Below are 27075 nucleotides of genomic sequence, written 5' to 3' on the forward strand. Positions count from 1 at the left end.
CTAGCGCCCGAGGAACGAATAATATCGACCGTAAAATAAACGATCCGGTAAAAGCATCTGCAACCATTGATAATGGTCCCCGTAATCGTCGGTCTCGAACAGCTTTGAGTTTCTCACCGGGGATCCGTGCTCGCAGCGATTTTCGTTCGTACGCTGTGGCTCTTATGTTACTGAAATCTATGTAGTACCCTCACTACTCTTTTCTCATGAAGTAGAGGTGTTGAAGAAAAATAGACCGGTGAATGATCGCAGTTTTCGGATAGTCAATGAGTGGTTCTCGGAGAATCTCAGGATAATACACTTGTTTTAGGTGTCTGACCATGACAGTCTTATTCTACGGATGTAATCACGATAAACTTGTTTTATTTACGTGGTGATACGTGGGTGTCATTTGAAAAGTTTTTGAAATAAAGTGTGGATAACACAAGTAGTTGAAAGTGTATGAAAAAACATCGGACCACTAATCTGTCAGTAATTGGGTCACTTACCCTACCTAAGAGCGAACATAATAACTGTAGTATCAAAGAAGACCTGAACCAGTTAATATGCTGTCTCTACAACAGTCAAAGAACAGAGGTAATTAACAATCTGAGAAAACATAAACTCCAACTACCCCTCCTAATGGAATACTTAATCAAGAGTCCAAACACACAAACTTGTAAGAACATATTCGAATTTTTGAAGCAATGTAATAAAAATGTATAAAGTCACTCACTACGTATAAATCGTAAGGTACAAAATGTAATATAATATATCGAAATAATCAACATAATGTAATAATTCTTAATCCTTAATATAAAGCAGATGTAAGCCTCCATTTAGGCTTGAAATGCTTAATAATGAAAAAAAAAAAAAAAAAAAACTGTAGTATCAATCTTCAGTTTACCATACAATTTATAATGTACCATATAATATCCCAAAACGCGACCCAGAACCATACAGCACAACATATCCGTATCAGTCCAAACAAACAGTTTTCATTACCACGTCATCTGAACCAGTTACACAACAATCCCAACGACGACAGAGACCCCCTAACCTCTGTACCCATTCCGTTTCCATCCAAAATGTAGAGCACTCCACCCTTTTAGCTTCTAGATTCCGAGAATGTATCTAGGGTTATAACCGAGCAAACATTACGCCTTCCCACCGTCCGCGCGCGTGCGGAACGACAGCGCGGATATGCGGTCGGAAGTTTCTCGACCGTGGATAGCCTCGAGAGGCTTTCACGAAGGGGCCGATCAGCTCGTAGGTGGTGAAGACGGGTTTGCTGGTGGTGGTGCCGGATGTTTGCGTCTGGAATAGAGCGGAAACGGGACGTCGTTTTCGAGTATCGAAGACGCCCCGAGGGCGAGGACCGTGTGAGCGCCCCGCCAGTGAGCCTTATCTCCGGGCCGAGTGGGGATTTTCTCTATTATACGTTCCTAACCGTGCCCGTACAATCGCTGATGCTCGCGGCTCGGTTAGACCCATTGTAAACAGAGCCATTTGTCAGCCGGGTGGCCACTACCTACCCTGCCAACCCTTCTAACGTTCGCCCACAACACTCCCCCATCCCTTCTCCATCCCCTTTTCGTTCCTATCCGTCGGCGTCAACGAAGTTCACTACTCGTCGCCCAGGCGGCTTCTGTCGCTTACTGGATGAACCTCTCGAACAATGCCCGCGTAAGATGTAGGCACAATGCTCGTCCCGAAACACGTCCATTGTCAGGACGCGATGTGTGAAGGAGGCTTAACGCGGACGACGACGACGAGGCTGCTATTGTCGGCTACCCGTCCCCCAAGACCGTCTAATAAATTTCCGCGTCGTCGATACGATGTACCATTCCCCTCCTTAGACGGTCCGGAAACGACGCGCGGAAAGAGAATTGGTTCTTTTATAGGGACACACAGGCACCCACGTACCTACATCCTGAGCTTTTTTTTTTTGCACGGTTGAAGGCTTTAGGGGGATGTCTGGTTGGTTCTGACAGGGCTCTGCGTACTCGGGATTTATGGCGAGCGATTATTTGCGGTGTGTTGTTTAAGAAGAATTCTGACGGGTCCGCGTCGGGATTTATTACCGGGCGATTATTTGCCGGGCTTGTTCGCAAAGAATTACCTACCCTCGTTCGTTTGGGCGAGGCTCGCTTCGGGGCTGACGGAACTACTTAGGATGTAAGAGGATTGCTGTGTGTATCGTTTGGGGAACGAACGTTCCCCGATTAGGGCTAGCGGGAAGTTTCCGGGGAATTTTATGAGAGTTTGGCTTGAATAATATTTCGGAACTATGTATATGGACATTTTTTCGTGGGAGAGTTTCCGTACTTGCTTGGGAACTTCGTGTGTAATGTATTAAAAGTAATACTCTTTTAGAGTAGCCTGATTCGTCCTAGGTCAAAAATTAATCAAAGGACGTATAAAAATTCCATGGGAGTAGCCAGATTATCAGTCAGGAGAGGGGGGCAAAAATATTAACCCATCGACTGCCACAGTAAAAAAAGCTGTACGTAGCTAGACACACTTTATTTTGTTTTTTAATGTCATAAATCGTTGAAAATGTATGTGTTTTGTTAATAGAGGCTGTTGGTCGTGTTTCAAATTATACTGCAAAAATTTTGTAACTCTGAGAAGAGAGGGGAGCTAATATAGGGGCTGCCCCTCCTCCCTTGGCTACGCCCATGAAAGAATCTGCTGACAGTCGAGAATTATCTTACTTGATATTTTGCAAATTAACTTCGCTGTTGTTAGACCTCACCCTGATAATTCCAGCAAATGGAAAGGAATAGACAGTTCAATTTGCAAAACGGCTTGTATGAGCTATGATATTTGCACATTATGGCAGCCCGCATAGTAATGCACGATTTGTATGCTCTACTTCGTTCGTCTACGTATAGTCTCATTCTACTAATCCAGCCATGCATAGTCCTAATCCTGCCTAACCAGTGACGATCTTAATCTACGTGCTTGGGCAAATATGGCCGTTTCCGTTTGTCTGACCAGCAACGATTCTATTCCGTTTGTATGACTATAAACGTTGTTGATCCTCTTGTCTACCTAGATATGATTTCATTCTGCTCATCGAACCTAGGATCAATCTAATCCCTATCTGACAAATAATACCCGAATATATTCTGCTTGGATAACGCGTATTTCTGCAAAGACCAATCTAATTCCTCTTTGGCTGACAATTGACGTGTCTATTCTACTGAAATGACTGAAATTTAGACAATATTCCTGCTCACTTACCAAAGCTACAGCCGCATATGCCCATTAGTTTATGAAATAGTTAATGCTTTTTCCTGACGATCCTCCGAACACTCATCGAGGATTTCCTGTACGTCTGTCTAACTTACACTTACACAATGAATAACTGAAGACATGCAATTAATCCATAAACTCCTAGGTATATTTTTCTCAACATATCCGCAACCTGAGGATAAACAATCAGAACCTATAAAAATTAAAAACTTCATTCAACAAAAGTTTCCATGTTAATATTCTTCGTGTATACGTTAAGAATTCTTTTGCCATCGTTATTGAAAGATGCACAAGTAAAATCTCACCGCTAACCCGCAGAATTCTTCCGCGAAATAACGATTTAATACCTCGCGAATGTTCTTTATTAGTTCCCGATGAAATTTATTAAGCGAATTCCACGACGACTAAAATAACCCCGTCGACGAATAAAAAGTCCAACGTATACCGTGAGGGAGGAGGCAGGTGCCCGTTGATTGAATATCCTAGGCCGTGAAACACGCGCCGTGGTTGCTCAAAGAGTATCGATTTATCGAAAGCAAGTCCCGGCAGGCGCGCGCTATTTATTAATCGAGGAGAAGGGCGGCCCTGGGTATTTTAATCAGGCAGCACGGATTTCACCGTGCGTCTTCCGTTGTTTTTATTGAATCGATCAATCCCGAAACGCGTTCCAGGGGAGTTAATATGCTTCTCGCCCTTTATCCTCCTCCCCTCTCGTCAACTGCGCGGGAAACTAGCGGTGACTAATGGGTAGGCGACGCAGTCCCAGACTGAAAGAAACTTCCCTCAAGTGTTTGTCCCTCCCTATGAAACTTCGCCGAAGAGTTTATAACCACTGTGTTAGATAAATTTCAGGATTTTCGAAGTATCCCGTTGCAGAAAACCTTTAGGAAACGCTGCTGTATAACATATGTACCGAAGACAGATTATTCTCATTACCATAACAAATGATTGACTGCCTCGTTAAAACGCAGATATCGTTTATCTGCGTTTATCCCCTTTAACTTCGTCAGTTTCAAAGAGATGACATGAACAATCGTTTCCCGATTCTCCTTTTGAATATCAACACTGTTGACGGAGGTTGGAAAGGGAAAAACGGTCCCTCGAAAGAGGGGGCTCACCGTACATACGAGAGCATTCGTCGGATCGAATCGTATTCCTCGGATGGTGGCGCATTACAAGTCGATACCAGGAAGACTTATAGTCCCGGTAAATTGCATCCCTAAAGGTGAGGTCCACGATTCACGATAGTAATTTACCAGTGGGGTGAAACTAGGTCCCCCCTCCAATAATGTTCTTTCATCCGCAGAAGACAATTTAAATTGTCTGAAATCCCGTAGTAGAATTTCCCAGAGCCGCCGGTAAATTGCACGAACATTCTGCATGGCTCATTCAATCTTCCCCCGTGACTACGATTCGTGACGTTCCCGCGTTTTCGGATGGCGACATCCGTTGGAATCGAGCAGAAATAAGACTCCGACGACGACTGTCACCACGCGTTCTGAATAACGAACGTGGGAGAGAACGTGATCTTGGGCGGCTGGCCATTGCCAAGGAGAACGAAGAATTTCATCTTGGAAGTGGTTATGTGTTTAGTGGTGGAACGTGTGGACTGTGCTTGATCCATTTTGATCGCCGGCTAGAGAATATGATACTCTCTGTTCGCTCGTGCACATTCATTTAGTCCGATCGAGGAAGTGGATAAGAGAGATTGTGCGATGAGATTCTAACGGATACAGGATTCGTAAAAAGTACAGGAGACCCTCTTAAATATTACCAAAAAAAATACCGAAACCGAATCGAACTTCGATTGTTGAATTCCAATTTACACGCACATATTTAAAAAAAATGAGAAATTGCTTGGAAAACCGTGTTCGCATAACCCAATGGGTCGTTAATCGAAATTAAACATACATGGCCTTAATTAACATTTCTGTCATTGGACGTTAATATTCAACCAAAATCGGAGAAATGAAACCTCGAATTCGTTGGAACGAACGCCACGGGGAACGGGGCTTCAAGATCCACCGTCTAAATGGCACACGGTCGCGTTGTAATTCGAATAAAAATGGAGATTCTGGTACCTCTGGAGGAATAAATCTGGAGAGAACCTGAAAACCTGGAATCGCACAATTCCCCCCATTCTCTCTTCTTCGTCAAACGGAATGTAATTTCTGAGGTGGATCGGAGGGGGAAGGGGGCTCTTGTTCGCCCGCCCAGGGCTTTCACTGTGCAATTTACCGGGGTTATAAGTCGCCTCGGTAGCGAGTATCGACGTATCGGCCCCATAATGCGCCCCGATCCGAAAAATACGATTGAATCCGTCGAATTCTAACAACACGAACCGCTATTAAATTTCCCATTCTTGATCGATCATTTCATCTACGCTAAGCCCGCCGAAAGGAACTTTCAGGCTTCCGAACTTTATCAAACGCGACATCGACGGATCGATTGTTCGGGGTGTTCGGCGAGGCCTAGTCTAATGTATTAAATTTAATTAACTTTGGACAGCTGAAAATCCTGATGTGGTATGTTTGATTCAGACATAAATAATTTTCATTTTAATTTTGTAAATCGATTCTTCTTGGAGAGGAAAACAATTTATTGACATTGGAACTACTGAAACAATTGATATGAGTAATTAGTGTACTCTTATAACGATGATGAACCTTGGAACGTCACCCTGAGGGTTACCGGCGAGAAGTACATATATTGAAAATAAGAGGATTGAAAGATTTATAGAAACTGATCAGTTTGACTTCCAAGAGACTCAAGCAAGTCAGCTTATCACATAATAACATACTCTTCATTATTTAGTAATATATTCATATATTAGTAAACTGCGAATTTTCAAGGATGCTTAAAACAATCTAAAACTAGAAAATTAGTTTTTGCTTCAGCCTCGTTTTTCAAAAGTAATCTGAGAAAATTTGAACCTCCATAAACATCCACGATTATTAAATTGCAGAAGTTTACATAAAGAAGGCAGACTTTTATGGGCTTCTTTCCAGAAACTCGAATCTATGCAGGGTTTATTAACTCCATTGAGAATTCTACTAACTTCTAAATTAAGAAGAAATTAATTTCTTTTATCTAATTAATACCACAACCTTTGTCTTATACCAACAAGTTCACTACGACCACTTAGTTAGAATTTAGTATACAGTGGGTATAACGTTAACAATACTACTATTCATATCATGAATCCACTGACATTATCAATGAATCCACTTACAGCCTCGTCTCGATTATCGTCCCGAACTCGGGTCCGCGTCGGGACAATAATCCTATAGGAAGAAATGCTTCAGACCCTCGTAAATCCGTTTTTTGACCTTAGCCAGAGCCTCGACAACAAAAGCGGAGGGGCAACAAAGTACACACTTGAGAGGTTCCACAGCCTCCTCCCTCCAAGTGGTGGGGATAATGCCTGGACAATAATCGTGTAGAACAAGCCAGACGATAATCGAGGAAAGTCTGTATTATAGAACATCTTATAGGCAAGACCGTGCCTCTGAACGCCTCAACGAAGGACAAAGACGTTCACGGACGATTATCTGATTATTTGGGTGGATGTCGGCTCCGAATAGCAGCAAACTGATTTGAATATTTTAATAATCACGCCGGGATACGCACAAACTCGCCGGGGGCCCGAAGAAGGCTGCATAATTGACTAGAAATTCCGACAATTAAAATGAACTTCTCCGTCACGGAGGCATACCCCTTTATACGCCGACAGAAAGGGGTTTGAACCATCGAAACTTTGCCCCTAGAAAGTATTCCAACTTTCTCGGGCATTCGTTCCATCTGAAACCTTCCATTCGACCCTTTCCCACCAAAGGTAAACCTCACGAGTATTCAGCAATACGCTTTGTTCCCCGGGGCAGTGCTTCAAAGAATTTCAAGGCTAACTTTTACAATGTTTTTTCACTCCAAACGCGAATGCTTGTGGGTTCCGATTCGTATTCGCTGAACGGATACATTAATCTCTGTTTTCGTTGAATAACAAGTGATCTTTATTAGACTGGTGACGATTTTTATGGAAATTGGGATCTTTAGAGGCTTATGGGAATAGATGTCATTAACACTAGAACTATCAAGGCAATCAAAATGACTGGTTAGTACACTTTTGTTACGATGATTAAAATATTACAAGAAGAAATTTTCTCAAATTCCCTGCAACTTTTATTGCAATACGAAAGTGAAGAAACTACATAGTTAAGAAATTTGTATATCTTCTAAAGTTTATCATGTTTATTCAGTCGACAGAAACAGATATGCGTTTATCGTTGGTGGTTCTAGGGTATTAAAACAATGATGAGAAAGATGATATAAATTAGTAAAGTTACAAAACGGTGAACGATTTTTTAACATTTTTCCTAAATTTTGAAGAAACGCTTTTAAACACTTTTAAAGAAAGGGGAATGTAATTAAGTCAAGGAAGACTCGAGAAATGAAAACGTGACTGGGTCGAAAAGAGCCCGAAAACTGTAGGTGATTCGAATAGAAAATCAAAGAAATATGTGATATACCAATGAGTAATCGATTATATTCGAGAAGTAATTATTATAATTCCTAGAAAAAAACAGTGTATATCCTAGATGTGACTGACAAAAATTTAAAAACAGAATTTAAATTTACGAATCTATAAATGCAAGTATATCCGGGTTGTTTTTCATTAAACTCATTTTACAAATCACATCGAAGAACCGAAGTAAACAAAAAAAAGTGAATCTTTCAGTAGGAACGAATAAAAAATAAACTGAATTTAATTCCTTATTCCGAGCTCGTATTGATAAATAAATGTTAAATATATAAATTCCGGTTAAAGAAACTGTTTTTCAGTTTTCTCGTATTTCACGTCGTCCAAACTGACGATTGAGAACGCGCGCGAGGGTTGGAGTCAGGCATTTTGTAGATAATAAAATCGTCCTTTGGTTTCAGCTACCCACAGCCTTTATCCTCTCCCGAGCCACTTCTTTCATACTTTCAGCCGGGGTTTGATCCCTTTACAAATTATGTAAAATCCCTTGCTTCCGAGCGAATTTAAACGCACATGATGGTCGACGTTTAACCTCGTTTCAACTTCAGCCGTATTAAGCTTCCCTACTTGTTACCCGTTAATCGCGATTGTATGAAACTTTTTCCTGAAAGAACACAGCAGACTGCTTCCAGTTAACTGATTCCAAAGAATCTTTCCTCCGAGCGAATTATCCCCAAGTTCCCATTTATATCATTATACGCAAAGATACACGATATACCAGACATTTACCTTCGCTATATTACGTCTTGATAATAAGTTTTAAATCTAGATAAATTTAATTGAATTTTCGCCCGACTCGAATTTAACAGATCCTCCAACATTTTTGTTACATTCTGTATACCTATGTCGATTTTTCTGCTCTCTCTTTCCCTCTTTTCTCACTCTCCTCGGTTCGTCTGTTCGCTTCCGTTCGCGGGAAAGCCTTTTCTTCCACGCCGTCAGAGGGAACGGAACGCATTGACGCGTTACTCGGTTCGTTAAGGATGCCTCGCGAACGGGTAAATGAGTTTCGTTGTAACCGGGTCTCCCCGATACGCAGCCTCGAGTCTCCTTGTTTCTGATTCTCTCTTCATTTTTTTCTTTCCTTTTGCTCGCTCGTGTAATTAAGTGAGCACGGACGATAATTAGACCGCCGCGGATTTCGCGCGCTTCTGGTGCACGCGGATGCGTGGGAGATGATGAAAGAGGAAAATGACGGTGGGACGTGTCTTTATGGATTATACCCCGTGTCGAAGTACATACTTCATGTACTATTGTGTAATGTTGAGGTTTTTTTTTATTCGATCGTAATTAAAATCAAATATTAGTGCCAAGTTTATATAGAGAAAATTGTATTGTGACACAGATTTAGGGTACATAGCGATGTGTAAAAAATATGTAAAGGATGTGTAAAGGATGTTCAGAAGACCTGTAAAAGATATTCAGAAGATCTGTAAAGGATGTTCAAAAGACCTCTGAAGGACATTCAGAAGACGTGTAAAGGACGTGTAAATGATACTTAGAAGACGTATAATAGACATGTAAAAGAAGTGTAAATGGCGTGTAATAGACGTGTAGAAGACGTGTAAAAGATAAGCAGAAGATATTGTACCAGAGATGTACGATATTACAGGCATATACAAGACGTGTAAGAAACGTTTGAAAGATTATATTGTAACAGAGATTTATTTACAGCCGTGTAAAACACAATGACACGAAAACTGTAACGAAGACAGACACAAAGACAAACGAAATTCTTCAGTTTCAGATTAATTATAAAGTTGATTTTTATAAAAATTTCTTCGAGTTCTGTCGGCTCTTTTAAAGTCGTTCATGAAACGTAGAAATCTGCATAAGCGTCCGCAGTGTAATCATCGCAAATATATTCCAGAAAGGAACATATAACCGCGTAGAAGTACAGAAATACAGAAAGCATATCTGTAATATTTATTTTAAAAAAAAGAAGACAGCTTTGAATATCTAAAGGAACTAATGAAAAAAATGTAATTTCCAGCGTATATTTCTACGCTACCCTATTTCGTGGTATTCCTTTAGAGGACGGAATTCGTGGAGGTTACGAGCTTTCCCGGCGACGAAATTTTCTAGCCACGAAACCGACTAATAGCTGTTTCCGCAATTAGTCATCGCATTCAGCCACGTTGTCAACTCAAACCGCGGTACTTATTATCACTCGTTCGCGTATTCGCCTCGTCTCCAGACCTTGTTCGTGTATTCTTAGAGTACCTAGCTGTAGAAAGTCGGCGTGGATGTTTAATAATCAGAGATTAATTTCTTCGTTCCAGTTTCACATTCGCAACGAAACGACGGGGTTTCTATGAGCTTTAATAAAATTGCAACCGTAACGAAACCACCTATAGCTATGATTCAAGAATTTATTCGGTTTGACAAATCTTAAGTTAACCCTTGTGCACTATTCACTATACTATTGCATGGCTATTAGTATTTATTTATTATTTATTTATTTTATTTCTTGAATTAAATTAGACCTGAAGTAAAATCGAATTAAGAAAGTATATTTGCCTATCCTTAGATTATATGTGTGAGCTATTGGTGTCAAATTAATTTTCAAATTTCTATAATAAAAAATGTAATTAAAAATTAGCGGTCATATCAACCCAAACACTGCGCAAGGGTTAAGAAATCCTTGAATTGTTGTAGTGTCACATCGATGAAGGGGTGAACCCAGATACCTTTTCATCCAACCCCTTTCAACTAGCTAAACACGTTTATAATACAAGGAGCGTTTAGAAAACATCACGGTCGATTAAATTACCAATGAAATTTCGCTAAAGGCGAAGGTTGAGGGTCCCTTTATTTTTATCGTCCGAACAATCGATTAAATCATTTTTTTAGTAGCGGCGGTATGTGTAACCTAGTTCACCAGGAAAATATCGTTGATCATGTTTTCGAAATTAAGTTAATCGACGGTACGTTATCGTCGAGGAGTTCGTACATGTGGGACAGGAAACTCGAGAGATAATTTTTCTTGTGGAAATTGATGAATAAATTTAATTATAGAATTATTTACCGAAGAAAAATTAAATTTTTAAATTTCATTATTATTTTCGTTATAGTTTTTTCTAAGTATTTCGAAGATTCCGCTCAAACTCGAATTACGCTAGCGTCATTATTCGCCAGTGCTTCCGTTCATTAGTTAAATTCAGAAAGTCGATAAATATTAGCACGATGAACGTGTAATCTCCCCGGGATTATTTCTATCTCGTCCCGGAAAAGAAAGCTTTGACTTTAAAGCGAGTCACTTCTTCCATCCACGTAATTAACGTCGATTGTAATTCGTTTATAAAAGCGAACCCGGATCGTTTGCAGAATAACTACGTCGCATTACATAATGAGCTTAAAATACTGGATGCATTGTTTCCTGATTAATATTGGCGTACCCCGTGAATCCTGTCTGTTAATTTCTTCATTAAAGTGAGTACTGTACCAAAATTGTTCTTAATCGCCTTTAGTACTATACTCAAAGATTGTATACAGAACCCGTACAGAATCAATAATATACAAATATACGACTTAATTACCACACTTTGGATATTTATGCAAATTTAGAATTTCCTAAACTATTTTATATTTTCTATAAAATTTTCTTCTACCAGGGGCCTCTTGTTAAAAATGAAATAAAAATTTCATTCAACCTACCAGTGCAAAAAATTTGTGGTTTAATAATCACTACACTGCAGTAAATCTGCATTTATATAGATAAATTTGTTAAAACCGTAGTGAAATAGAAAATTACTGAATGCATTCAAGAATTGAATTATATAAAAATGGAGCAATCATTTTTTCCTTATGATTTAAATCCCGCAATCTAATTATTGTAAAGTGTCACAGCATGTACAGCAACGTAATGTAATTTTCAGACGAACAATAGTGCGGTATCAGGTGTGATTTTAACATTCTCGAATACTGCCTTCACTTTTGCATACATTAAGTTAATAGAAAAGCTTGTTCCGTTCTTATCGGCGAACGCGAGCCTTAAAATATCGAGCGAACCCACGCGATTATTTCACAGAATTCCAGGAAGCAAAGTTCATATAAAATAGGTTACAGACGGAAGAATCACGGAAATAATCATTTTCAATTTTCCATCTGTCGTGAATATATTTAACAGATTTAAAATTTTAATTAACAACAGGCGATCATATATACGCGAGGCAAATTAGTCATACACAACGACCAATTACGACTCCCCCATTATGTTGCTCTATTTATTATGTAATGTTTATCGCTCTCTAGAGCGCAATCCGGACCACGGGCATTATAAATGCAAATGAATCGCCCCACTCTGTTCCCCGAATATACACATAATACTAGGGGTGTATACGATTTAATCGAATCGCTGCTGTGAGGTTGAAGGAATAATCGAAGATGGCAGTGCTTCCGAATATATTAATAATACAGGAATTCGAATTATATTGTCCAGACTCCTATCAAATGATTATTCAACGTAGTGACTCATAAATTTCTGTTGCTATGTTCCCCTCTGAACACTTTACGGTCAGGATTAGAAAGAAAAACGTACACATCCCACCGGGTCTAAAGGATTCTTCAACGAGCGCATTGTGTTCCAAGGATTGACCGACGGATTTCAGGGAACAAGTGGTTTCCGGGGGTCGTAATACGCGGATCTCGAGAGGCATTACATTTTAAACGAGCCGCTTAATGAAATCTGCACTCGAGAATTAGTAACTTCCTAACGATCTCTACCGACTGGTGCTCCTGACCCTATCCCCTTTCACCCTCTCTTCCCCACACACCTTTTTTCCCCTTTTTCCCCAGGTAGAACGTCACCCCTGCATTTACATACTACGTCAATTATCATATTAATGCCCCTATTACCGAAAATTTAATATAGTCCGTATGAAGGTTGCAGCTGCATCTCGATCACCTGGCAGCGGAACCCTCATCCCCATTGATTCCACCCTCTTCGATATTAAAAAACCTAGGTTCGTTTTCATTACTGAACAATTAAAACGACTTGTTCTTTAAAAAATGAGAAATACAGAAAAAGTAGAGGTAAAATTGAAATACGTTGGATACTAAAAACAAATATTTAAAAACTTAATACCTATTAAAATTTAATCTTCATTTAGGGTTATATATACCGAAGGAAAACAGTAGGATTAAATTTACAGGACATTGTTGTGTACCTTTAAAAAATTACATATCACTCGTCGCAAGTAATACAATCAACTGAAAAAAGTTGGACCAAACCAATATAAACTTGAAAAAAGTTAATTAAAAACAATATTCACGCTTGAAATGAAAGTTCAATTTTCTTTGAATGAACTTTCATTTCAAGCGTGAATATTGTAGATATCTACTGATGTAGATTGCTACTTTACTCTAACTTCGACACGAACGTAATGCTACGTGTTCACTTGAGAATAGACATCCGCAAATCTAATGCTACGTTTTCACTTGAAGATACGTTCCTGTAGTTTTAATTCTCAAAAATATAAACAATGGTAATTACAGATTAACGTTTTAAGGAATAGCTTTCTTGATAAAATTCAACTTGTTCTACAAGTATCGAAGTTCTACCGTACTTCCTTACACTCTTAACAATCCAGAAGCTCACAATGTAATCCAGCCATATTTTCCCCCGGTTGACGGTTGGTTCCCTTATTACCGCATAGATAACGTGGCTTTTGCTGAGGGTGTTAGGATGACACAGCCGCAATTGCGGTCTCCACGTCGCCAAACGTTCCATGGCGGTATGTCAGGTCGACATGCTAAACCACGAAATTCACTCTCTAAACCGCGAACCCTGTACTTGAGGGCGTGCCATTTCCATGGGCCACGGGACCCTCGAATTCTTCAAATCCTCAGGAAACACGTGCATCCGTGCATGTAACCCGAAATTCCGAGGAACGTGAAACGGAAATGGAATAAATATCATGTCGTTTAATAAACGTTGCAATCTTTGTAAGCAACGTAACCTTAATAAACATTAAATTCACGAATAAAGATTGCTACCTTCCACCCCAATATTTGGATGACAGTATATTTATAAGAATCTTTCGAAAATAAATAGTGAACATTTATCATCTATAAATTACTATAATTATAATTAAATTAGTGTTAGAATATAGTCACTACCTCTCATAAGTATTTACCCCACCATAGAAGGATTTATTTATTTTCATTCTAAATTTCAGTTTGAAAATTAACAATAAAATGAAGAGAAAACACATTTTTAAGTGAAGTGAAACTAATGCAAATGGGCAAATACTTAATGAGAGGTAGGTCCATACTGACTCTATCTTGAACGAAAAATAAAAATTATTACCCGAGAGCCTAATAAGTTCCTAGTATTTTAAGTTAGAAATTGAACGATGCGTGAAACGAATAATTGGAAATTCCGAGAATCTTGTTCCCAGGAATTGAAAATAACTGTTTCTTCCTGACAGAAAGATATCTAATCCGGGCACGAAGCTATATTTAATAAAGAGAGGACTCCTTTGTCACCGGTACAGGGCGCACAAATCACGCTTCGCTGAAAATATATTGTGCACGGATTTCCGTGGAAATTCGCGGATGCGTTTGGATTAAATCTGAACGATATAAGCCGCTTATATTACTATACAAACGTAATGAAGTTACATGATCGTCGAGTATCGATCGTTCCGAATAAACTGCGACATCCTATAGTGTAATTAATATGTCCAATTTGTTTGTATATGGTCACTTGGTTACGATAAAATGGTCAAATGGCCGGTAAAGGGCTTATAATTAAATATCACTTTAGTGCTCGTATTTACAAATTAATAGTCAATGCGAATTTTTATGGGAAAGTCAATTCTGTTAACATTGAAACTTTCGGCCGATCAGTTATTGAATACTAAAAGTACACAACGATTACCTACTATTTAAAATTTCATTACTATACCTTGTCTAGATTCATAGATACCTGTAGTCGTACTTTCTCGATAGCTGAATACAAACACTCCTAATATCTTATTTAGCTAAATTCCTACATATTTTTTCCTCAATACCTGAACTCCGAAATGTATATGCCCCAAACTCATCCTTGTAGATATCTGTTATGCTAGACCTTTAAACCCCAAGATTTTCAGTGTACACAACTAGTGCAGAGGAATTCTAGAACCCCAGAAGCCTAGATCCTCTATACTCCCTCCTTCTTAATTTCTGAACACACAGACACCCAGATTTCCAAATCACTAGTCCCCAAATACCATTCTCAATACCTGAACATCTAAACTCCAAGAAGCATCTATCCCGTCCGTTAAATTTCTACACTAAATACCAACCCTATACATCACCGAACACCCGTAAAACTATACCCACACAGCTCGATATAACCCACGGCTATAACGATCACGAACAACAGTCCTTCAACTGAACCGCAGCAGAAACTCTGCAATCCCGTTTGCAAGGTAAATCCCATTAACAGGTGCACGAAACAACCCCAATTATCCTCGGGCTCGTGCCTGACCCATCCGAGCTCCACGTGTCCGTGAAGGGGGGTTTAATGCGTCACGGCGCGAGAAAGGTTCTTTTGAGGGGACAAGAGAGAAATAGACAGAGACAGACAGCGCATTCCTACCTGTTCTGTTGTTCGTCGACGGTGGCAGACGGGAGGGTTGTTAGACGTTGGCCGAGGCAACGGGGTTGCTTGCCCCGTCGCGATGCTCACCGGCCCTCGAATCGCTCGAGAGCGGGCAGACCCTCCTCTTTCGCGTCCTTTGATCTGGGAGCTACCCCCGAAACGAACGCTACGCCATCGTCCTCCTCGGTCCTGTTCAGCTCGCCCCCGGCTTCCTCCTTCGGCCTACGCATGCCAAGAATTCTGAAAGCACGATGAACACGCCGATTAGGCGTGAACGACGAAGTCAGGTGGGGTAGATCTCTTAACGTCGACCAATTTGAATTTGAAACGACACCCACGCCTGAATAGCAACGCTGGAATCGGATGTCACGCGTTAGCAGGCTGAGTATCTCGAGGCCATCGTCGTGATTGTGAAAGGCGAGTTATCGTTAACAATCGTTGGAAATTGTATGTTTGCATTAAGGTGTCCTGGTAATGGTGGGCTGGATAAGCTGGATATACAAATGTGTTGTTTGTTCCCAGATGCGCTGTTACATGGGAACAATGGACAGGGTGCTAATGCGGAGGCTAATTGGGGATCCTCGTGCAGGGAGGATGAAAGCGAATACGGGGATTTAAAAAGTGGGAGATATACCGGGGATAAGTATTGCTGTTAGCGAATGGTTGATTCAGTGAAAGGCTTCTAGTGTTATTGCCTGCGTGATGGAGGTTTGGAATGAATTTGAGAGGGTGTTCTGTGTTGAAGATAAGTTGTAATGTTGCTATAATGAAATGGAGAAGGATCATTGATATGATTTCTATGGATTGGGTTCAATGTACAGTCTTTAAATATTCCTAGTGGATTTGCTAATAGACTGGAGTAGAATTTGTAGTAACACCTTTATGTTAGGAATGAAACTAAATAAAATTGTATTGGTGTGTATGATAAAGCTTTAGATAAAAATAATCAGAATGTTTTAGAATAACCAAAGAGGACAGATGTCTATGACATTATTAATTACCTAATTCATGGAGAAACGTACTTAACAATTTTCAACGAATTAATATCTGCTCGACTCAACTCTGGGATAATAAAAATTTACTAAGCCGTCATCTGCCCATAAAACGACCACTTTGCATTTTCTTACTACGAAGGTAAATTTTACATGTTTATAAAACATTATCATCAGACCAAAGGGTACACCCGCTCAGTAAATCCTGTTATTAAGTCGTCTGGAAAGTTAGTAGGAATGAATTAAACATTCCAATGAATATCAATTTGAAAAAAGAAAGACTTCTTTATAAAGGTAAACTTCAGACATTTACATGCTAAATATTTCCAGCTGAATAGGATCGACGATACGTAACGCGACTCCATAAATTTGATATAAATAAACATGGCAGACATCCGCGGGATAAATCGGCCCTTGGAGCCATCGCCGATCGATCGATTTCTATTCTACCACCCTAAGGAAGTTCAGCGATGCGTCCCTATTATTCCTCCAGACTGAATAAATTAATTACACCCGCTTTAAAGCCTCGCCCCGTCTCGTTCGCGACTGCCTTCATTAACCCCTTTCATCTTCGACGCGTCCGCGAGTAGCTGCGATGGAAGCTCGTCAAATAACAATGATTATTAACCCAACAGTTTCCCGTCGACGTATGGTACATACATGTGTTAATACGATGTGTTGCACGTTAATAGCCGCGGACTGTTACGGGGCTGTGGGACGCGAGGAATCGGGACAGGATCGTAATAACTGTCAGGTGTTGAGACGTAATTACCAGGAGGCTTGCGAAAGCGACACCCGTCGCTCGTTTCGCGAGAAAGATTTGTTTTGTGACGTGTCGCGGATCGTGACGGTTGAAATGACGGCTGAGAACGGGAGAATTGCCATGAGCTGAAACGTCATCCGAGGGATCTTGAAAGCCCCGCGAATTCCAAACAAACAACCCATCACGAACGGAAACTGCTCACTGATTACGATGGTCTCGTCATTCGCCTTCGGAATTGATCGATTGTTTAACTATTTTTGGGATCAACGTTTTTTTTATGGAGCTAAAAGGCTCAGAGGATTTTTATAACGAAAGCACTGAAATCTTTGAAATTCCATAATAAGTTGGTTGTTGGTTGTTTATTCAATTAGAATTTCATGACAACTGACTAAACGGTAGATCGTTATTTTGAGGCTAGAAGGGTTAAAGATCTCGTTCGACGAATTAACACTTTGACTGCCACGTCACCCAAATATGGGTGACACGTACATTGAAAAGTGTCTGGATTATTTAAACACTGTTATAAAATGTTTGCATGAAATTAATATCACAGTATAATTTAAAACAAGACCTACAGCCTCTATTAACTAAACTCAAATATTTTCGACAATTTATGACTTAAAAACCGAAATAAAGTGTGTCTGGCTACGTACGGCCTTTTTCACTGTGGCAGTCAACGTGTTAATGAAGAGAAAATGGATGGAACTACAAAATGCTTGAGATATTGATGACGCTGTGGTACACAAAGGTAACAAATTCTTTCTGGAGGTCTCCTTTCTGAAGACACAATAGTATTAACTAAATTTTTATCAATAGATTGTATTATGGAAGTTTCTATTAGTATATCAGCACCAATAGTCTTTCAAATAATATGCTTTTACCATTGCACATTACATTTTAAACATTCATAGAACAGAAGCCATAAGTTTAAAAGAAGAAAGTGCATCATTGATTATACATATTTGAAGTTATTATAATTCATCTGCTTATTTTCTATAACAAAACTATTCTGCCTCAAAAACTGTTTGTGGTTAGGCTGTATTTTTTGAATTGTTAAAAAAACATGCTGCCTACCAACCAAAAGTTACACAATTTTTCAGCGAACCAGAACAAATGAAATGATTTATTTAATACATTTAATTTATTCTTTATCTTCACACTAATTCAAATAATAATCAAAAAAATAAATAAATGGAACAAAACATAAAAGATGAACTAAAAGAATCATAAAAATTAGGCCTTTGCTTACCTCAATACCTTAATTATTAACTAAATTCTATCGCACATTCTATAAATCGCACACAATAATCGCTCAAAATCGAAAACACAACTAACCGCTCCATTTTTACAATTATTTTCGATTTCTTAGGTTTTTTCATCGCGATGCCTCCATGGAAATATGGAGAAGGCCGCGATTTCTCCTAAAAACGAAGACCGGCCAGAATATTTAATAGCCCGCGTATCGATCGCGGGGAATGAAATTTTGTTTTAATTGTTTCGCCGTTGTCCCCCGAAGCTGTCCATCCCCGGAGCATCGCTGGCGCAGCGACGATATCACTTTTTTAAGAGCTTAACACACATCGGCCGCGGTCCGCGCGGGCACCGGCAACGGGAGCCAGGGCTCTCCTCTCCCACTCGAAAAATTCAATCGTCCGATATTGAAATATCCAGCCGGAATTCGATTGAATCGCGGCCGGTGTAACCCCGGAGGCCAGGTACGCTGATTAAACCGAGATCGCCGGGAGTCGCCGCATCAGCGGTCGCTGATACTGTGGCGGATATGGCGATGGTTAAGTATTTTTTTTTTTTTTTTTTTTTTGCAATATAGAGAACGAGCGACAACGATCAAATTGCATATTAATGCGAACGCGTCAGACTTGGGAAAATGTATCAACATTGAAAATGGAATCGGCTCGACGCAGAATGTGTGAATCAATGAACAAAAATACGAGTCATTTTTAATCCTTTTGGAGTAGGTTTACGAATGTATTTGGATCAGACTGTTTAAAAGCCGTATCTAATTCATCGATTTGTAAATATAATTTAAGCTGTTCATAGTTAGTTGTATGGAAAAATCAGGTGCTTTTTTAATGATTGCATTTGAAAGTATGTTTAAACAGAATCAGACCCAGATATCAATATCTCTAAAAAAACATAAAAAACGTCCGTACTCCAAGAGTTTACGTAACAATCATTTTGTCATAAACTAGTAACAATTTATTGCACCCGAGAATCCTTGTTTTTATTGAAATACATCTTAAACCGTTTTTTAATCATTTAAGATAAAACAAATATGTAGATCCCACACTTCGATTTTTTTAAAAGGGCCATTTTTAAAGTAAGAACCGATTTATTACAAACTGCTAACAATTTATTTTACCACAAAATTCTTATTTTTACAATGAAAGTGCATCTTAAACAATTTCTCAATGTAATGCCCATTGACATCCAAGTATTTTTTAAATCGGAGGACAAGCTGTTTTTTTTAATCAGTCGGTAACAGTTTGGTAAACGTCGCCATCGGTCTGCGTGCGTTTGCCGCTCAAAAATTCCTTTAATTTCACGAAATGATGGTCTCTTCCTGACCCGAATTTCTTTTAATGGAACTGTATATTTTTGTATACATTTTTATATACAATGTACGACGACTGGAAAGCCGGCCTTTTATATCTCTCATCCCTCCCCTGTTCGTCCGTCTCCCGGTAGGATAATTTTTATGGTAGCCGGAAGTAGCACCAGCATTTCGGGAAGCCTGGTCGAAAGATTCGAATAATATCCGCGGAATTATTTATCGTTTTTCTACGGTCGAATGGAGCCGAATAACGAATTCGCTGCGCGATCGGTCTACATCCCGAAAATATCCGTGTGAAATGAAATTGAGCGATTTCGCTGGGGGATCGCGAGCGCATGTAATACCTAGAATGCATATAGGGTCCCGCAGATAGCCAATAGGTGCGGGATAATGTTAAGCTGAAAGCGACTGAACTTTCCCGATATACGCGGGATGAAATTATGCGTTGATACAACACATCGACTGCCACAGTGAAAAAGGCTTTACATAACCAGACACACTTTATTTTGTTTTCTAAATTCATAAATCATTAAAAATGTATGTGTTATGTTAATAAAGGCTGTTGGTCGTGTTTCAAATTATACTGCAATATTAAAAATTCCGCAAAAATTTTGTAACTCTAGGAAGGAAGGGGAGCAAAATGCAATTTTCTTCTTGTAGGGTGGGGCAGAAGTCACTTTTTTTCGTCCAGGGGGGGCAAGTTCCGCCCCTGCCCCGGGCCCGTCTACCTATTATTTTCAAGCAGTCAGGGTGATCGAACCTCTTAATATCTCACAACGCAACTAATATGACATAGCTCCCTTTAGCTCAAGACGTCTCAAATGTTTTTATCAATGTACGAAACAGATAGGTGACGATCACATTGAATTATATTGCTTTAACCTCAACTCCAAGCAAAGCCGCATAACTCACAGGCCGACCTAATATATCAATGAACCAAACTACTAGTTCACGCGCAACAACTTGATATCAGAGGTCCGACACCGTAGTTCGTCGCGTGGGGCTATCGATCCGTCCGCCGACATAACTCCCCATTACTCCGCGCCCGTGTATCTTCCATAGGGATATGAAACTACAGGGTATAAAAATTTATCTCGTTCCCACGGTGTGTCGTGTAAAGAGGCAGAGTGAGAGGGAAATAAAATTGGTCGGTCGGAGAACGGGAGACCTGTCTGTCTCAATTTCTCTTCCCCGGATGCAGCTCCAGGACGAAAAGCCCCGGCAAAGGGGACGTCTGGCAGCTCGACGGCCACGTCGAGTCTACCGACGACGCGAGTTTCCTTCGACTAAGAACCCCGCTAAACGACGTAACTTTTATCGGGCTGGGCATCTCGACTTTGCAAACTGAGTTGTTACGAAGACGACGTCGCCTGATGGACGGAAGGTTCAGGCAGGCTCGAAGTCGTTTAAACTTCTATGAGGGTTCGACGCTCGCCACCTCGTCCCGCGAATTGCCACGAGGAGCATCCTTGCCTGGAAAAATCGGGGGCTTGATGCACAGAATCAGCTGCGCTCCGTTGCTCAGACGCCCTCTCCCTATTGTTGTTGGGGACTAACAGACAGCGCTTGATAGGGATGTTCGTTGCTAGGAGCATGGGCGTAGCCACGGGAGGGCACTTGAAAAAAAGAAGTGGCTTTAGACTCACCCTACAAGAAAAAAATTGGGTTTTGCTTCATCCCCCTCCCTTCCCAGAGTTACAAAATTTTTGCATAATATTTAATATTGCAGTATAATTTGAAACACGACAAATATTAACAAAAGGCATACAATTTCAACGATTTATGACTTTAAAAACAAAATGAAGTGTGTCTGGCTACGTACAGCCTTTTTCACTGTGGCAGTCGATGTGTTAATATTTTTGCCCACCCTGACTGATAACCTGGCTACGCCCATCAACTATTGTATTATAGAATAAATGGTCCTTTTATTCGCGATATTAACAAATATGAATGACTACGTCGCCATTTAATGTGTAACCGTGACAGAAACTCGCGTGTTATATCAGAGAATAAAAAATCTGAACACATCTAGATCGATTTTTTGTTTCAATTGTTCGCCATTTTTACAAAAATAAACATTTTTTAAAAAATCCTACGTACTTCCTTAGAAAATTTATTCTAGAAAATAAAAAGTTCTTGTTTCTTGCTTTAGTCTGTTACGGTTGTATGAAATACAATAAAAGACAAAATTTTGATCAGATGCAACAAGATCTTTATTTTATTTTTAACTCCATAAGATACTCTAGGAAAGAAAGAATTCCTGTTTTTGCTTTTGTCTTTACAATTTATAAAATGTTATTCTGCATAAAAATTCGCAGTCTATTAATCACTAATTGCTGATAAAAAGTTGTTCATTCCCATTAACATACATATGGAAAAACCCTCACGACTTGTATTTTATTGTATCTTTTTTCATGAAAACAATTAAGATTGAACCCTACTTCTGTATTGCGTTATAGCATGTATTCTATTTTTTGGTTTACTTTACGTTCCCTAGCAAGCAAAGCTATTCCCTTAATGGTGAAGACAAGTCAACTCGTCGTTTGAAAATATTTTTTCAATGGGCAAAACGAGTTAATTTAACATTTTCGCTCGGGGCTGAATGAAAGCTAACAAATAACAAAAAGAATCGCGTGATTTATATAAAAAAGGTTTCATAGAATGTTAAATGACCCAGTTTCCATTAACAATTTACACACCGAAAACGGGCAATGATTTTTTCGGATTTTTCATAAACGTCCCGCTGGGAACAGCATACCAAGGTAAAAACGTAGGCGAAACGTAATTGAAAATTCTGAAAACGTTTGCTATTTTTCAATTTAAAGTTTATTAACGGAGGTTAATAAAACAACCCATCGTACAAACTCGAAAAGAGCTCTCTCGAAAAAGGTAAAACGTTAAATGAAACGTTTGTAATACTTAAATAAACATGTATGCTTCCAATTAGGGCGATTCCATAAGTAATCTATATTTTGTATACATATTACACTACCTACATCATACAGACAGAACTCCAAATAAAAAATTGAAAAAACATAAATCTAAGAACAATCCACGTCACTGCCAGTGATGCACTGGTCATACGATCTACATTTACTAAATGAAAAATCGATTCTCAAAGTACAAGAAAAAAAGATCTAAATATATTAGTGCAGTTCAAATTATAAATAGTACGAAATCAAATAGTGTTAGCGCAAGTTAAATTTCAACTTTTGCTGAAATTATTCGAATAGGTGTGATTATTAAAATCGTAGAAGAGACGGAGGCAATTGAATCGAGACGAGGGACATTTCACTAACAATAAACGTCTCGGAGCGAACCTGTTTGCGGGCACATACGGTGTATGTATATGTGTATGTGTGTGTGACGTTTCGGGGTGATTCCGAGGAGATAGGATAAGGAACAGGACATCGCGGTAATCCCATGAGAATGCAGGATACCCTATCTCCGGATCCAGAAGTAGCGTGTGCTGGAATTTTGGGGAAACGATTTCCCCGTTGCAATAGATTCAGCGATCTGCCGACGAGGCTGTCGTAGAAATAACAAAGGGAATATTGTAATCGCTTCCACGCGGCAATAAAGATAAGCGTTACGACGCAAGCCAGTCGATAAAAAACCGGGACGGGATTGTTAACCACTCGATCGACGATGAAACGACACTTCTTTAAAAAATTTCATGACCGTAGATCTACATATTGTATTTTTCTTTCTATATTTTACAGACTAAAAAAGAATGTAAATAACATCGATAAATATTTCGTAGAGAATACGTTTTATTTACTCATCCTGCGTGTGAATGGACGAAAGAGAATAAATAAATAATTCCACTGGTGGTTAAATGTAAATCTACAATGTTTTATGATTCGTTCCTTGAACCATAATTCATACTGATCTTTTTTCTTTGTACTCCAGTGTAACAAGCGTAGAATATTATTCAACGGTAGATTTATTCAGAACTGCAGGAACTATAGAAATTTTCTGCATTATATTCCAAGAAATATCTATTGCTACATTCTTGCCAAAAAATTATATTCCACATCTAGGGACTTCTATAGGGAATGATCTTAACATCATTCGATGCTTGTCACTCGTTTCTCTGTCAACTGATTTCAATAAAAGTTTCAGCATGCATATAACAAACATAAATCTTCGAAATGTATTTTTTAAATTTTCATTAACAGTCCCAGATAAAAAAAGTTGTAAAAAAAGCGACCTTTAATATTTTCTTCGCAATTCCAACCAATTGCAATTTTTTCAAAATTTTGTTTACACATCATTTAGTAAATTAGTCTTCTAACTAAAAAAACTCAAGTCACTTGGTCCAATTTGAAAAAAGTTTAAAAGACTTATTTCACTGACTGTATAATTAAATTGATTTTCGAAACCTTCCAACTGAATCAACCATCATATTCGTTTCGACAGTTTCAATTTTGTATTATTATGAAAGCGAAAATAAATATCGCGTTACACGGAATTGCCAACCGAGTGAAATTTACACGCGACAAAACGCCTCGAAATATTCGTACGGCCTCGCTCGATAAATTTCCCGTGCTCCACACGCGGCACCGTGATCAGTTTAATTAATTTCGAAGGAAAGATTCTAACAGCGATCGAGCAATTTGCGGCCGGTTTCGTTCGCAGCAATGCGGCCACGGGGTTCACGCGACACCAGAAATTCCCAGGTTCGCTTGTCCCAAGCGTTGCGCGTTCTTAATTGAATATTCCGCTCGGAAGTTGCGAACATTTTTATTTTTTTTTTTTATTTTAGGAAAACGCAGCTCGCTGGGCCTTTAACGAATACTCCTAGGGCCCGTTTTTCCGCGTAAATAATTTTTACGCGCAATTCCAACCGGCATTCGTCGGACAGTTACGCTAAACGCGCGAGCCTCGACGGTAAATTCGCTTAATACGGCGTGCATCTGGACGTTGGTAGTATCAAATTTTATGCGTCGACCGAAGTGGATTTAATTAAACTTTTGTGAAAATTTATGCCCAACGTTCGCGTGAACCTTCTTGAGAAATATATCGCCCTTTCGAAGCGTGTAACGTTAATTTTTAAGTAACTCCGATCGTTTTCAATCGAATCGCTATGCATGCTATGAATTTCAATTGTGATAGATATAAAATACTTTCAAAAGAATTTCTTACCAATTATTCATAGAAAGATTAGATTGTATTTGTCATGGAAACTATGAATGTTTCGCTATTGAATTCGATACGTTGTACGGAGGCCACGATCGATTTTGATAAAGATTCTGTTTCGTCGGGGCGTTCTCTTCGCACGTACCCGCGTTTCATCAGCGTTATGCAAGCATAAGAATGCTCGAGGCGAGAATGGATTCGATGTGTGGCGGCGTGTCAAAATGGTATAACCGGCCCATTTTCGCGAAATCGATACACGTATTTACACGGCTGCTCTATGGGGGCATGTATACACGTAACCCAGACGCCTAGGATGCTTTACCGTTTCAACAATGCCGTGCCATTTTGCTTCGCCTTTCTGCCGTTTTAGTTCTCGGATATGGGCTCTCTCCTTTCACCCCCATATCGGAGTCCTTATTTTCAAGATGGATTTTTTTTCTCACTCGAGTGAAACGTTGCCTTTGGAACGACGATATTGGAACATGTAATTCTTACTCGACAACGTTGATGTTTCTACTTTTTGTACAGCAATACGCCATTTCCCAATTTGGAAAGAAAAGCAAAGCAAGATAGCAAGATGCGTGGCCATCTTTTGGTCATTGTTTGTAACTTGTGATCAATTCTGGAGAATATTCACCACTATCACGAATACTGATCAGGACTATGTAGTCAGTAGTAGTCACTAGGAATTATTATTTTTTCTTAGTTAATATTGTACACTGTTGGATACTACTGGTCAATATAGTCACCAATGGCCACAAGTGATCATTATTCGTCCTTAATTTCTAATGACTCTTATTGATTAGCGGTTCCTAAGCGAAGTCATCATTGGTTGAAAATAGTCATCAGCCCTGAATTATTGTCCAAGTTAGTGATCACTAAATAAAAGTAACCAAAAGTGACTCAAAATTGTCAAGGGTGGTTAGATATGATCAAGAAGTCCAAAGAACGATTCAGAAACCTAAATGAATAGTCAAACATGATTATCGAAGATTAAGGGACTTAAAGAATAGTTAAAGATGATCACCTTAAAGTACTTGCAAATGGCCAAGATTTGTTTCGATTAAATAGGTCATGTCTACAACTAAGTAAATACCATTGAAAATATTTCCTTACCTAAGTGAATCAAACAAAAGCTACAATGCCCACCCTGGGTTTCGAATACGATTCAAAAAACTCTCCCGATCGATTTGAAAATACGATTATTCAATTACTCCGACCGCAGCGTCCATTTTAATTTCCGATAATATGATCACGTTCGTTAGCGTGACTAATAAACGAATAAACACATTAAACAGAATAATTCCATTACCCGCGCCAAGAAGTCGAATCCCATTAACGTTGCGGACTGCCAACGAAAAAAATGTATCTCCTTACATTTATGTATCTTTGCGATGTTTTTTCTTGTTAAACTTCTGTATAAAATGTGTCTTCCCGTTAATAGCATTCAATTAAATTAAAGTAAAGAATAAGAAATGTTACTGTATTTGAAACTGAACGTTGTATCGAATAATACAAAATTATTAAATACACAACCGAACCTACAATGTCATTAGGAATATGATAATCACAAAACAGTAATTGTTAGATTCCTGGTCAACTTTAATCATAAAATCATTCGTATACGTCATCCAAGGTTTCGACGAGTCCCGATTGCCACAGTATCCCCCGCTAATCTAGCATTCCGTCCACGTGGAGTCTTCTCGTCCGTCTTCGACGGAGAATGACGAACTTCCATTCCATCCGATGGAACCCGGGGTGGTCCCAACGAATCCACGAATCAAACTTTTTAATGGAAAGGACGTCCACGTCGCCGGAGTCGCGGAATTATTTTTCGAAAAACGACATCCCGAGTTTCCCATCTACTTCACCTGACCCTGCTCTGTTCCCTCCCCTCTCTATGCTACCCCTAGTCAGCGGAGGGGATGATTTACATCGTGGAAGGTGTCACGGGAAAACCAGGAATATTACCGGTTCTGCAGGATGTGGTCATGAATTATCCCGGGTCACGTGAAATATCCCCAGACAGGTCTAGGACGTGCCTGTAAGACCTTAATGCCATTAGGAATTTTCCACACACGCAATGCGCACACGCAGACTGGGTTGGATTAGGCTGTAGAAATATTTTGATCGTCGAGCTACTCGATTTTTTTATCATTTCGTGCATTTAATTTATTGCTGCTGGTAGAGTCGATGGATGTTTACGTAGGCAGTGTTCTTTCTCGTGGAGTTAACCAA

At 39.4% G+C, this 27075-nt stretch overlaps 1 protein-coding gene across 1 annotated transcript in view; it reads right to left on the reverse strand.

The window, feature by feature from the left end:
• The window catches only part of LOC107194115 (serine-rich adhesin for platelets-like), a 92569-nt gene extending 77141 nt beyond the window's left edge, over nucleotides 1–15428 (reverse strand). The window contains exon 1 of the mRNA XM_015583682.1: nucleotides 15366–15428. The gene's annotated coding sequence lies outside the window, so the exon portion shown is untranslated. The remainder of the gene's footprint in view (nucleotides 1–15365) is intronic.
• Nucleotides 15429–27075: the final 11647 nt, after the last annotated feature.

Source organism: Dufourea novaeangliae, unplaced genomic scaffold (assembly GCF_001272555.1).
Source record: "Dufourea novaeangliae isolate 0120121106 unplaced genomic scaffold, ASM127255v1 scaffold21, whole genome shotgun sequence".
NCBI lineage: Eukaryota > Metazoa > Arthropoda > Insecta > Hymenoptera > Halictidae > Dufourea > Dufourea novaeangliae.